This window comes from Gymnodraco acuticeps, unplaced genomic scaffold (genome assembly GCF_902827175.1).
Source record: "Gymnodraco acuticeps unplaced genomic scaffold, fGymAcu1.1, whole genome shotgun sequence".
Taxonomy (NCBI): domain Eukaryota; kingdom Metazoa; phylum Chordata; class Actinopteri; order Perciformes; family Bathydraconidae; genus Gymnodraco; species Gymnodraco acuticeps.
In genome coordinates, this window is record NW_022989949.1 from 86,556 (window position 1) to 101,782 (window position 15,227).

General features: G+C 40.3%; 1 protein-coding gene across 2 annotated transcripts in view; it reads right to left on the bottom strand.

Annotated features, from left to right (window-relative positions):
* Positions 1-14,450, bottom strand: part of ache (acetylcholinesterase) — a 36,459-nt gene extending 22,009 nt beyond the window's left edge. For both annotated transcript variants that reach the window (XR_004568481.1, XM_034210579.1), the window contains exon 1: positions 14,213-14,450. The gene's annotated coding sequence lies outside the window, so the exon portion shown is untranslated. The remainder of the gene's footprint in view (positions 1-14,212) is intronic.
* Positions 14,451-15,227: the final 777 nt, after the last annotated feature.

Here is a 15,227-nt window from a genome sequence, read left to right on the forward strand (position 1 = left end):
TCACATCGTGGCTCAGGGTTTTGTGGGACATATACAAATGATATTGCATTACTTCCTATAGTTATAAGTTCATACCACGAAAAAGGGAAGCTTCTGTTGCTGACAGTGTATGGTACACACTAGAGTTAATCTTCAATAAAGCTAGTGTTAACACACATTTTGGGCATAATAACTTTTCAAATAAAGTTATTTTGTTAGTGCATTTGCTGGAACTGGAGGCCATGTTTCCTGGATAAATGTCTATCATTAAAATGAGAGTCCTGCTGTTACTAATACTCTGTCTCCATCTGTTATGGAACCCAACTGTAACCGCTGAAATCTCTATTACCGAGTTTCCACTGTGATGGAGGGAAAGTTATTTTCTTTCAGCATGCAGACGTGTTAAAAGCCCCCCAGTGCTGAACAACAAAGCCTGAGACAGGTGTGTGGTCATGAGGGAACTATAAAAAGGCTTCAGAGTAAAACCCTTGTAAATGCCACACTGTTTGACAGATTCAAGCGGCACTCGCCATGAATCTCCTTATAGTATATGAGAAACCTAATAACTCCATGAGACTTTATGAAAGTTATAGTTGGCATGCTCTGGTGTATTGGATTTGTTTGTTCTTTTGTCAACACCTTTTAACTTAATTTAATTTGTATTTATTTAATTTTGTATTTATTTAATTTGTAGGAAAATGTTTAAAAAGGAAATAGAACGTTGGAAGTCCTTAACAACCAATTCGCCCGGAATATGTTGCATATAATCGTTGCAAGCCAAAATCGTAATTGCGATTAAAATACGATTAATTGAGCAGCCCAAACTGCCCAAGTGCTGCATAAGCAAAACGCTAAATCCAAAACAATCCAAATCCAAAACGCTGCGGAACGGGGGGGCGGCTAGTGGAGTACTTCTTGACCACAGAGTGTGACGTTGTGATCAGCTGTTTTAGCGCAGTTCTCCAGTGAAGGGGGGGGGGGGGGGGGGGGGGGGGGGGGGGGGAAGTCTCCCTCCGTAGCCGGTTGGCGTAGTTTTGGCACAATTCCGTTGTACAGACCGACGTTAACAGCAGCCCTGTCTGTGCACACGGAGACCGACTCTGTCGTCCGGTGATCTAACCGCCTTCTGGAGAAGCTTCACAAGTACGTCGGTACGCAAATGCACTTTGTGACACAAGTGACGGTACGCATTTCAGAGAGATTACGCACATAACCTGCGGCTGCGTACCAGTTATGTGCACCCCTGTACTACAGCAAAAGTATTCTCCGTCGGGACTTCCTGCAACAACACCACGCCGTTATCAAAGATGTTCTATTGAGAAGACGATCACTACGTGACAAAAGTTTTCAAAACCGTGGCTACTGAAATCAATCTTACTAACGGCTGTCTGTGCAATTTACTCCGCGCGAGTTGGCAGACTTTATTTTGCTTCCTTTAACATCATTTTTCATGGTGGGGCTAAGCCATTTCTTGGTATGGGTGTAGCCTACCCCAGCCATACCCTGGCGCTGCCACTGGTTACACGTATGGGGCGGGCCATTCTGCATATGCGTTAAATGCGTTAAATATTTTAACGCAGTTAATACAAAAAATTAATTACCGCCGTTAACGCGATAATTTTGACAGCACTACTTATGATATTTACGATTGCTTCTGTCGCCAACTAGTGAGGTTAGTAACATTTACGTCCACTACTCATGCAAAACATACACAATTAGAAAATAACTTAAACCAAAAGAAAACATTGTTCTTCAGTTATATCAAAATAAAGACATTCAGTTTACGATGATAGATTGAAGGACAAATCAATGTACTGCCTACAAGGGTAGTTGAACCCGGAGGAAAGTGCAGCGCTCGGTGTCCTTGAACCTAATACAAAGTAATTAAAGAAACAGCCGTGGGGTCCAGTTTCCTCCTGGGCTCATCTATGACTGCCGACATCTATGCTGTTGAGTATTATGCTTTCAATTAATCCTTACAGCGGGTTCTATATGCCCTCATTAATTACTCAAGAGGATACAACTCATCTGTACTGACATTTCTACAAATAGCCGTATTGTTGCTAAGTCTGAACCATTCTACAAAGACTTCACACGTGAGCTATATTCCACTTCAAAGACTCAGACTTGTGACTGATGCATATCCTGGGTTTAAGAAAACAGTTGGGGATACTGGGAGGGGAGGGGGTATTTTTGGTGGTCTGGAATGGATGCAATATATAGGGTCTAACCCCCATAAATACAGCTATGGGTTCAAAGTCAATAATCTGTGTGCTATGAAAATAACCAAGTGTTTGTTTGTGAATGCATCCTAGTGAAAAAATGTCATATCAAGAGCTTGAAAAAAGCAATCTCCACTATATGGTTTGATGTTAAAGTGAAGATATTAGGGGATATTTATACTATGGACTTGAAGTATTGTTAATATTGGGAGACATTTGTTTAAAAGTCCTGATTTAAAAAGAATCTGTGTAACTTAAAAAAGACATAGGGAATCAACTTTGACTCACACTGTCCATGATGGAAAACATGTTGGAAGTCCATTGATAATATTACCAGCCTGTTTGTGTAAATGTGTGTGTGAGGGACAGAGAAAGGTGACATCACCAACATAGATTCTGTATACAACCGGGAGGGAGCGTGTTCAGAAATAGTATCGATATACACACCCACACACCCACACCCACACACACACACACACACACACACACACACACACACACACACACACACACACACACACACACACACACACACACACACACACACACACACACACACACACACACACACACACACACACACACACACACACACACACACACACACACACACACACACACACACACACAGCTGCCCCCTATCCCTTACAGCACCTCCAAGCTAATCCTGTCACTATGACAACCATATGTTGCAAAACATAAACAAGAGCCTCCAACCTGACAGGTGGGGAGACAACTGTCTCCAAGCATTGTTGCACATTTAAAAGCAATGGCAGAATCACGAGTTACGTGAGTGTGTTGGAGAGAAACTCCTCTGGAGGGAACTTTGAGATTGTAGACTTTGAGACCATCTACATGCAAACAACCTATAACACAGGAAAGGGAACACCCAAAAAAGCTAAATAGGGCCTCTTTAGGAATATTGTTGGTGAACCCAAACAAAAGATACACAATAACACAAACAAACAAACTAACCCATTTTCTTTAGTGTTCTTCAAGGTATGATTACAGTTTTTTCCATGGGAGTCTGGTTACATTGAATAGAGTCTAAAAAACGGATTCCTGCAGTTCGAAAGGATTGTTAATTATATTTGACCTCTGTATTAACACGAATATTGTACAGCAAACACACTTTTTTATTTTGTAGTTCATCTGCATCTCGAATTTAATAAACTAATATGTATCATTGCAAGATGAAATGTATGAATGTTGTGTATATTGTATCCAATCACCAAGAGACGAGCAGATTAGAGGCAAAGTCTGGTACTAGTCAACAAGCCAACACATATTACAGCACTTTACAACCAAGTTCCAGCTACCAGTGGTTATGCCAACAATTGAACTCACTCCATAAGTTTCATTTGAAAAGACCTGCGTACAAAGGATAAACGCTTCAGCCAGTACTAACAGTGCAGCTCCAGCTGGAGACATTACAGTAACAACAGCGCTGCAGACGGCTTCACTTTTTCCCTCTGTCCTCTGTTACTCCACAACACACATGCACCAATTTCTATTTCACATTTCATCTGTGATGTTGATGAGTATATTACAGTTTCATTTAATTTTACTTTTTTATTTTAATGCAATCGTCTCGTTTTCCATCCATTTAAAGATTCAGGCTCCTGGTTTGTGGCGGAAAAGGTTGGTTCTTGTATGTGGGCAGCAAATGAACAACTACTACCACGACTGCAAAGCTTTATGAAACATAATACAAACCAATTTCTCTCACACATTTTTTGGCCAATTAAGCTGCTTATTCAAACTATGATGCACAGTGGAGACACGTCTGTAGCACTGGACAAACTTAAAGGTCTGGGAATGTGGACTCAGATGCCTTTTTGCACCGGCTCAGTAAAGCAAAATTCAGCTGTGGGCAACACGAGGGGCTGCCGTCGATTGTATTTCACTACAGGAGGGAAATGAGATAACTGCTGAGCCCTGTATGTTCTGGAAGTATCAAAAAACACAACAGTGGAACAAATGAAAATCAAAGATTGAACACCCAGCGATGTTCCAAGACACTGTTTCTAGTTGTAAGACATAAACAACTCTTAAATTCCAGGCTTTGATATGAGGCGTTATCCACGTGAAAATCAAGGGAGGATCAGCTTTAGAGATGTTGGTAGGAATGCATGGAAGAAGGAAAGATGTATGTGTGTGTGTACGCATCGTAATTATTTATAGCAGTGACAGCTGCGTGGCGGGAACAACGGTGAGAAGGTGAAAGAGAGGAGGGAAAGTGAGGCTGCTGGGAAGTAAAGAAAAAGGATGCTGGAAAACGAGAGGAGATGAAAGGAGAGGAGAGGATGGAACTGGTGAGGAGCCAGTGGAAGGCTTGTTCCTACTCTGTTTAAATGTATCTGTTTAAATCAAAGTTAAAATATATACAGTATACCTTGATTTGACAGATGCTCAGTCCTCCTACATGAAAACTGCACGGAGGTTTATTTAAAATTAGATAATGTATGCCAAATAGTGAGACATTTTAAGGTGGGTGGATACAGATGTTAACATTGAATACTGAGCAAGCTTGGATTACATAACAAGTTGATAAATAATTGAAGGCTATATGATTATTTGATGCTCAAACCTATTTTATGAATGGGTTTTAACTGGTATAAAGAGTTTCAGTTTAGGAATCTGATTTGTTTTGTCCCCACTTTTGCACAAATGGCGCATTTCCACTACACGGCCTCGCTCGGTATGGCTAGGCCTCGTTAGGCCTTGTTAGTACTGGCTTACTTTATGGCGCATTTCCATTACAGTTTAGGAACTGGGGTAGTATCTATAGTAACGCAGTGTAGGCGGAGCCGTGACGTCATCTTCAATGAGAGCCCCAGAAAGACAACACAGCCGTTAGCTGTTAGCCCTCAGAGCTCACGGCTCCTCATATCTGTTCAGAAACTAGACAAAAGTTAAACAAGTACAAACCACAGACTGTCTGTGTCATGGAGAATACAGTCGCTGGTTTATTTATGTCTGTAGGCCGTTGTTGTGAGTGTGGACGGTCGGAGCATATACAACGTTAGCTTCGCCGATCTCCATTCAGAAAACACGCATTTTAAAAAGGTGTTTTGCCTGCCGTCTGTCTGCAGACTTGTCAAAGCATTAATTCATGGTTTTTACTAACCGGTATCAGTATGTTGTTACTTCGGCATCATTTTGAAACTTGTATTACAATTAAATCACGGTAAAATATGTTCATCTTGTTGTAGTTGTAGCCAGCGATTCTCTCTCTAGTTTAGCATACTCAGCCCGACTCAGCCCTGTTTGTTGGGCCGGAAAGAACCTCGATTTTATGGAGCCAGAAAATCTGGAAATAGTACCCGCTAGCCGGTACTACGCCAAGTGGAAACGCAACCAAAAACGGGCCCCGCACGGCTCGGTACGCTTAAAGCGAGCTCCGCGCTGTAGTGGAAATGCGCCATAATATTGATATGCAACATGTCTGTTGTTTTTATTTTTGAGTAATCAGCAACTATGCAGTTCCTCTTGGCTCTACTTTGTGGTCTCTTTAAATTCATGTATTATTGTTTTACAGCCAGCAAACTCCACTCTCATCAACCTTATTTCCAGCAACAGAAGCAAGAGCAGCAGGTAGCTGTTTTGACAGTAACAGTAACAATACCTTGATCATATCCACGACCAAACTAAATGAAACCAAACTGTGGATTTTGAGAATCATTACACACTTAGCAGACGGACAGACATGAATGCTAAGGTTGCTCTGTCTCTGGAAATGCCATTTTTTGACAACAGGTTTGCAAATAAATAAATAAAATTTAAAGGTGACCTATCATGCAAAATGCACTTTTGTACGTCTTTTATACATGCATATGTGTCCCCGGTGTTCCAGGGAACTCACCAAGTGTCAGAAAACACAACCCTCTCTATTTTCCTCCATACCCAAATCTCTTAAAAAGGGGCTGCAACGGATCTGATACAGACTGATCCAGATTTGAACACTTCTGTGACGTCACAGAAGTGGCGCTATGGCTATTGGGCCAACTCCACCAATCAGGAGGAGACAGCCACGGACATTGTCGTTCGAAAGCGCTGGAGACGCTGTAGTACATATGCCAGGCCTGTAGATGGTGCTGTTCTCACAGAATCAGCCCGTGCAAAGACAGTGTTAAATTGTGCGAAATGAGGAATGGCTAAAATGCATGATCTGTTTGGTATTTTGAAAAATAAAAAGTATAAATGTGCCTTATATAGGCATGGTCCTACACTATATTATTCAAATATAGCATGATAGGTCCACTTTAAGGGTTGGGACTATTGATTGAAAAAGCACAAAAGTGTATTTAGCTGCCGGTGCAAAACAAGCAACGTAAGCTTAGAGATGTTGGTAGGTGTAGTGCTACACCTAGTACCAACCTACACCTAGGGTGTTTCTCAATGTCGAGTAAAGCTGCTCCAGAGCCACTATTTCAAGCATACTACGTAATCGAGTGCCGCCGAAGGACTGTTCCAATGTCCAGCATACTTGGAATTCTACCGAGCCCGGCGTACTTGGTAGCGAGAAATTTCGAGGCTGCACATGTGTAGACTCCGCGGTCTTAAAATCCCCACAATGCTTTGCGCACGGACCAATTTCGCCAAATCTGTGGTGGAAAATGTAAGGCGGGGCCTCTCATATGACGCACACCTGCACACTTGCTGGTGTGCGTCTTCGTTTTCCGAATGCCAGGAAGTATTCTTGCCTCACTTCTGAAGCAAGTGACTTGAAGACATGTGCTACCAAGCAAGCGTACTCGAGATTGAGAAACACCCCTAGTCTGTTTCCCCTTGCTTCCAAAAAAGAAAATGCTAAGCTAAGCCAACCACATATCACTAAATGTCTCTAACTAACACTCAATAGCATTGGTTTTTTAAATAAATCATAAGTGTTCTCTGTAGTGAGCATACCATAGACAAGACTTTTTGTCAAAGCTGAAAAAAGCTAATATTATAATATTTAAATGTGCTTCTTAAAATCTTGAACTATTCCTTTAAAATCACTAATGTACTAACGCAACTTTAACCTGGGATAACTTTTGAAGGTGGTCCCTGAGAAAAGAGAAATGAATAGATGAAGATAAAAAAGATGGGGGTAGAAAGAGGAGGAATCCCAAGGGGTGAGGAAATAAGAGTGGAAGGCAGAGGGAGAGATTGAGTAGAGGGGCCTTATACTGGGTGGGAGAAAGTGTGTCACTTCTCAAATTAGACTGAGGAATTTGTGTATGAAGATCACAGGAGGATTGGTTTCACTGGGGGCGGGCACAAGTCATGTGTCTCTTAGGATAAAACACTGGAAAGAGAAGTACATATCACTGGAAGACACTATACAGCTACACATGTATCAATACATTTGAAAACCAGCTCTTTTTCAGAAAAATAGTACACAAAAAATGTGAGTATTTATTTTATGGATTTCCTAAAAGACCTGTAAATAGTTGCTTCCACTATCTATATCCAATTCAAATGTATTTATAAAGTATATTAAAAAACAACAACAATTGACCGATGAGCTGTACAAAGACACAACACAATCAACAAACAAAACCTAAAAGGAAATACTAAAGTGAAGATGTGTTTAAAAGGCATGGTTCCCAAATACTAAGACACTGGGTGTTTCTCAATGTCGAGTACGCTTGCTTGGTAGCATATGTCTTCCGAGTCACTTGCTTCAGAAGCGAGGTAAGAATACTTCCTGGCATTCGGAAAACGAATAGTGGAACAGGCTAACAGGTGTGCAAGGTGTGCGTCAACTATTATGAGACGCCCCTGCCTTACATTTTCCGCCACAGATTTGGGGAAATTGGTCCGTGCGCAAAGCATTGTGGGGATTTTAAGACCACAGAGTCTACACATGTGCAGCCTCGAAGTTTCTCGCTACGAAGTACGCCGGGCTCGGTAGAATTCCAAGTATGCTGGATATTGGAACAGTCCTACGGTGGCACTCGATGACGTAGTATGCTTGAAATAGTGGCTCTGGAGCAGCTTTACTCGACATTGAGAAACACCCACTATCTCACCATTGCTCCAACCTTGACCATTGGAAGAAACATAAGCAACTGGTCAGCGGACCTGATTGAAATGTTCTCGTAAAGGGTAAGAAAAAAGGTTGAAGCTAGCCCATTTAATGATTTGTTGACGAACAATAACATTTTAAAAGCAATCTAATTACTTTTTTTAGTAAAACATTACTGTCTATTTACACAATTAGATTGTGTAGGTTCTTGGCAACAAGGGTTGGTATGAGGGAGATCACCTGCACCACTGGGTCCAAATATCAGAATGAGATGCAGTATTTTCTGAGAAAGAGGCGCATTCAAATGGAAAAAGCATCGGCCCAAGAATAGAACCCTGAGGGACTCCGCAATGGAGAGGCAATGATGGATAACAGAGTCATCAAGGATGACAGAACAATTTGTGTCAGAAAAGTCAAACCTGAACCACTCCAGAGCAGTACCTTTAATGCCAACACAGAGCTCCAGGCGAGAAATGAGGATTCTATGGTCGACTCTACTGTGTCGAGTGCAGCTGTGAGATCAAAAAGCATAAGAATGGTGGAATCCCTAGAGACAATAAGAGATTGTTGAGACCTTTTCAAAGTGCAGATTCAGTGCTATAACATTGTCTTTAAACACCTCAAGAGTACCTTCTTTGTCAAATGATTGTAATTGAATGAGTGAGGTCAGGGGTGGCAGATAATGAAGGCTAAAGAAGGATAAGCCTTCCCTACATAGTTTATCATTATAAAATGTGCACACCAATGTTCCTTAAAAGTCTAATTTGCAGGATACTGCATATATTCAGAATCAGAATCAGAAACAGGTTTATTAGCAGGTACACGTTCGAGGAATTTGACTTGGTTTCGCGGTGCATAAAAACAAGAATTAAAAACACAGGTAGAGAACTAGAGAAATATTAAAAATAATTAAACAGCTAGAGCAGCAATTTAAAATGATACCTGAAATGTATTTGTCTCATCAGCTTTGACAATTTTCTGTTATCTGCTCCAGCTTTTCTTAAATATATCCAGACACCTGCAACTTTACAGTATTCTAAATATAGAAACAACATTGAAATCACCTTGAAAGATGAAATAAGCTCCAACAACAGAATGGGAGAGTTGAAAGGCTCAGGGGATTAGTGACTGTGCCACTCTTCAGTACAGAGACAGAGGAAAGACTGGATGGTGCAGGAAGCAGTTTAGGCTCTATACACTGGGTTTCACTGTCTATGTTAGAAGTAGAACAGTTATTTCAAAAAAATATTGATAGATGCAAATAATGTTAAATTGCAGCGCTATAGGTACAATTCTACATTTCACAACTTTAAGTTGCATTCTTTGGCAAATGTCAATAGTATTGCACAAAATGACCAATTAGTCTTCTATTCAATTAAGGCGCTTAGCTCGTTTCCAGTTTCCAGTAACTTCCCTATATTACAATGTTTCAATATCATCATTTAAAGTAATGCCTTGAAAGGAAATGTATGTTTGTGCTATGATTATTCCCAATGATTGGCTTTACTGCTTTGAGTCCAAAGTAAGGCACTGTAAGTTGTTAGTAAAGTCAGAGTAGCTTATCCCAACAGATATGTAGAGAAAGGCTTGCAGAGTGAGAACGAGCTGTAACACAGTGTAATATATACAGTACATCAAACCAGTGAAGCGTTTCAGCTCCTCTGTGACAGACAGACAGCAGGGGGGGGAAATCACTGGAATTTTACATTTTGCAGTACGGCCATCTTATGTTTCCCACGAACAGCAATAAAAAGAAATAAACACTCATACAGGGAGATATTGAGTAGTGCTTAACTGCATCAGAACAACTCAAAATGTCTGAAAGTCGGAAATAACCTCAAGGCTGCACTAAAAAACTGAAAGGTTGACATTAATTAAATGTATTATGTCAACAAATTTCACATAACTGTTTAAGCTTTGTTGAAAGCAATAATATGAAGTTGAACCTGATATTTGTCACTTAAAAGTATTGCTCTCAACTAAATCTGTTGACATAATAGATTGAATTAAAATCAAAGTTTCCGTTTTTCGTTGCGTGTCTGAAACCTAATTTACTTACCCAGACAATAAACACTCTACAATTGACTACATAATGTTTCCATTTTGGTTTTTGAGAGCACTATATTGCACATGTTACACTGGGAGCTGTGGGAACACTGTCCGAGACTGAAACCATCAAACCGAACTGAACAGAAGCTTCATATCCATATCCTGAACTCTGTTTTCATGTAGTTGCAGAGAATAATCCTATCCTTCTAAATGTCAAGGGTTGTTTTCACGGTACTTGGACACGGACACAGTGCTGACCTTTGATGGGAAAGAGAATCAGAGTCCAATATGGACTTTCTTATTATGTATTCTTCAGGATAAAACCTGATGCATAAAAGGGCGACACGATGGGGGTCAACTGTACTCATATATCTTTTGACAAAATGTATTGTCCCATAACCCAGCCAAAAAAAGCTTTCAAACTGATCTTTAACACAGAGATTATTAATAACCCTCTTGAAAACTTTTCTTAAACCAAAATGGTTGTTGTGTGCAAGGGAAAAGTAAACAGAAGAGGCCTAAAGTCGAGTTGTTCCCTTTCCTTGGAATCCATCCAGCTTTATCATCTTTGATTCATTTAGGAGACCCATTAGCAAAAACGATGACAGCTAAGCCAACTACTTCCCTTATTGATTAGGCAATTCATCAGTGCTGCCACTACCAATACACTGTAAATACACATCAGATGCAGTGCACAGACATGTAGCCCTCTGGTTTCAGGAGTCAGAAGGAGGTGGAAACGTAGATTCCCTTATTTTGTACAGTATTTTGATTCTTAAGTGACTTGAAGTATAGAAACAGAAGGCTATTGTGGTGTGATATTTTGTTTTGTAAGGGAGGCGTGTGGTGCAGTGGGTTGTGCGTTGGTGTTGGTATCAGGGGGTCACAGGTTCAAACCCCACTGCAGTCAGCATGTCGTTGTGTCCCTGAGACACTTCACCCCAAATTGCTCCTGTGGGATTGCCCACAGTGTTGAGTATGTAAGTCGCTTTGGATAAAAGCGTCTAACAAGTGACATGTCATGTAAGATTACACTAAATATTGTATTTTTCATCATAAGCAAACTGTAGCATATGTCTGGAATTGTAGAGTTTTTATTGTTATCGAACTCTTTTGGTCTGTGGCCTGAATTGACATCATTACAGGCATTGCTGGTTGACAGCAGAAATGTAACATCCTTTATGACTGAGGGGCCGTCTGGCTCCATATGTGGCAGAATGTTAATATGGAGAATCGCCCATGCAGTCTTTTTTCTGCCCACTCCAACATGAAACTGTTCTCTGCTTTCCGTCCTGACACTTAACCCACCCACAGGCTGCGCAGGTTACAAGTCAAGCTGCCCCTGCAGTAGCACAGTGTACTTTGTAAACTGTGAATTGCTAATACTATGTTTTTACATGGTATCAGCTTAAATGTGCAAGACTGTTTTTATTAGACTTTGATATTATGTGATTACGCTTATCAATATTAGATACAATCATCCAGTGAGCTAAATGTTGACTCTAACTGGACATCGTGTTCAAGCATAGAGCCATATCACATTGCAAAATAGGCAACAGAATCCAATATGTCATATATATGATGAAAATACAATAAATTATCAAATGCATTGGTGCTGTTACTGGAGTGGGGTATATCTGTTTGTGTCTCTGTAACAGATGCAAATATGCAGTGGGGTTTATTTAACTTAATTTTGTATAATCACACAAATTCTGTGTTTTATATTATTTTATTCTGTGTTCTTCGTTTTATTGAATGTTAAATACCTGGCAAGGTCGGAGATCAGTGGGCGGAACCTCTGAAGTGTGGTCGCTGTGCTCAGGAGTTTATTGTTGTGAGGACTTTCCCCCCTATATATTGTGTCCCTCACGTTTCCTCCTCCCTTTATCTGTTGTCAGAGATCGTCTCAACTTTACTCTGGCTCGGGTCTCGTCCATTATCAACACAACGCAGAGACCGCTTAACCACACCGGTTACATCTCCATAGATTCAAGATTTGTAAACCCTTTCCAAAAGCAACCAAGCTGATAAAGTCTGTATTTTAATATGCTCCATAAAATAGTATACATATTGACAGATGGACCACATACACTGTCCAGCTGTAAGGAATACGCACTAGGGCACCAAAGGTTAAATAGTCCTCAATAAATGCACCCATTTGAGCTGACAATTGGTGTATGTTTTGCTACATTTCTGAGCCTTCTACAGGATCCAATGCGTATGGGTCCAAGTGTCCAAATAAGTACATCTCTAAAATGACACCAGCCATATCATTTAATCATCTAAGCTTGTGAAACTAAACAGAACCACTAAGTGGGACTACTCCCTAGAGAGAGCAAAAATGCAGAGTCAGAATTCACTTAAAGAAAGTATCCCTCCTACAGAAATTGCATGCAAATACAACTTTTAATAAATGAGTAAAACCTGCAGCATCGATTACACTTTGGCAGTCGTTCCACTGAGAATGCAGATAGGGAATGTGCACTGCCCGCTGCCAAGACTGCATTAACTGTTATGACTTACAGAGGCAATAAATTCAGGCTATAGCGAAGTGCAGCAGCGGAGAGGGAGGAGAGAAGGGCCACTTTGTTTTAACCACACAAACAGGGACTCTAACATATCATCTTCTCTTCAGCTTATCTATCCACTGGGTTCAGCCAACATGCAGCTCCATGAAAGCCCTGACTGTTATGCAATGTGCAACACCGGTGGAGATCTGATCTGCCATCAGACAGACATACTGGAGACATTAAACAGAATAAGCTATTTGAAAGAACACAATTATTTAGATATTTAACTGCATCCTACTACAGGCTGGCATACAAATCAGAATATCTGTATTCGTCCCACTGAGTTACAGCAGAGCCAAAAAGAGCAAGATATGAATTAAGAGGCATGCATACAATATTAGAGATACAAAAATAGACATTACCCAAATTACAATTGACAAAAATGCCCTGTCAGCAACAATATTACCACTAGTTAGAATATCATGTAATAAAAGCTCAATAATGCCTGCGACTGGGTAAAGATGCTGAGTTAGACAATAAGAACCATTTGGAGATATTGTTAGAAATATTAGAAAGGCCTCAGTATAATAATCTGCTGTGAATAAAGCATGTAACCACAAAGAGCATGCACACTTTTGCAGGAAATAATCAATCGTCGCCCTCTGCAAACCAGAACATGCACATTTAAAAGCCTGCTGTATGTCTTCATGTATGTGAGAGAGACATAGAGACAGATAAAGTGGACGTAAGAAGACACCAACAACACACAGCGGCCACATGCGTCTAGCCATTGAGGCACGTCACACATCGATTGCCCGAACAGTCTCTCCAGCTAGAACATATCCTGCCGTGTTAATCACCCCCCACAGAGAAAACAGTATGTCGCACAATTAAATGTATTCTCGTAACAATGTAATGTCTCTTTGTCGGAAAACATATGCCTGTGTGTGTATGTATGTGTGTAATATGCTATTCCTACACGCTTGTGGCAGTACCCTATACTGTATATTGAGCAAGTTACAATACAATTTCACTCGAACTAATTATTTTTCAGAGCATATCTACATGCCGATAAGACAAACTACGCCTTTTGATTCAGGCTTGATACCAAAACATATTTCAAAAGCTATGTAGTTTTAATAATAAACAATTGAACCTTAAATTGCACAACTATTATACGGGATTTGGTGTTGGAGAAACGCACGTACATAGTCTGACCTGGTACTGGTTCTGGAGAAATTGTGAGTAACCATGGCTACCGTTGATGAGGCAAAGATTAAAGGGCATCGCATCAGTCGTGCACGAGGTAAATCTTGTTAAAACTGCACGAGCTACATGGGTTGGCAGCTTGCGCTGGGTTATAGATGAAAGCTAATACAAGACCGACAGCTGATATTCATTAAAAGCTCGGTACTACTGTTTCGGTTCTGTCTTACCTGGCTACCGCTGCGGAGCAAACCCGAGCCGATGACTTTGTTTTTCTTTCTTCCTCTTCTCAGTATGATAGGAGAGCAAAACAGCGACACCGGACTGTGGTTTGTGGGCGAGTTAAAATGTTTCCTGAAGCAGAGGTGTCTCCAGCCGGCTGTCAAAGACGAAATGTCGGTAATGCCTCCTCCGAGCAGCGCGGTTACTGAACACTCGCTCGGTAGAACAGTGACGATAGAGGGACACTGCTGCTAATAAATACTGCTAGTAAACATAGTACAAACAACTCTCGCGAGAACACTGTTTGATTCTCCTGTCAAACCCATGTGTTAAATGCCCACTGTGCGTTTAGCCCTTAAATTAATGAAATAATAATAATTGCAATTTCACTTTTAAGCACAATTGAAATATAAGATGTATTCAAAAAGCCCTAGCCCTTTGTTGTATACTTTATTACTTTAATGTCTTGTAATTTTTGTTATGTTTATTCTTGTCTTCTGTATGCACCTTCCCTATTAGATTTTTTTCTTTGAAGACATGTGGTTTGTTCATGCCTTTTCACAATAAAGATCTAAAAAAAAGTTCCCACTGTAATAGGCTGATTGTGAAAAAAGAAGATGCTACTAAAACACAGAACATTGTACTGAAATGAATTCTTATTAGGACATTAATTATTAATAACATCCAGGTGAATCATGAAATAATTAAGGAAATATGATCAGCCGCTCAAATGCTTATGAATTCACAATAATAAATTGCATAATTGTAACCACTACCGACATGAGTATCCCCCGTTGTCACACGAAACCGCTTTTTATTTATTAAATCACTTAACTATTACAATTTGTATGCGTAAGCACTCAGAGGATCAGATTATTATTTACCAAAGAACTCAGCCCTGTATGTTAATATGTGACTATAAAGTATGTGCAACCTGTTTACCTATGCCTTTGCCACAAAAAAAAGATCTGCAAATGGTAATACATGCTTACAAAATTATGGAAATTATTTATTTTACTGACA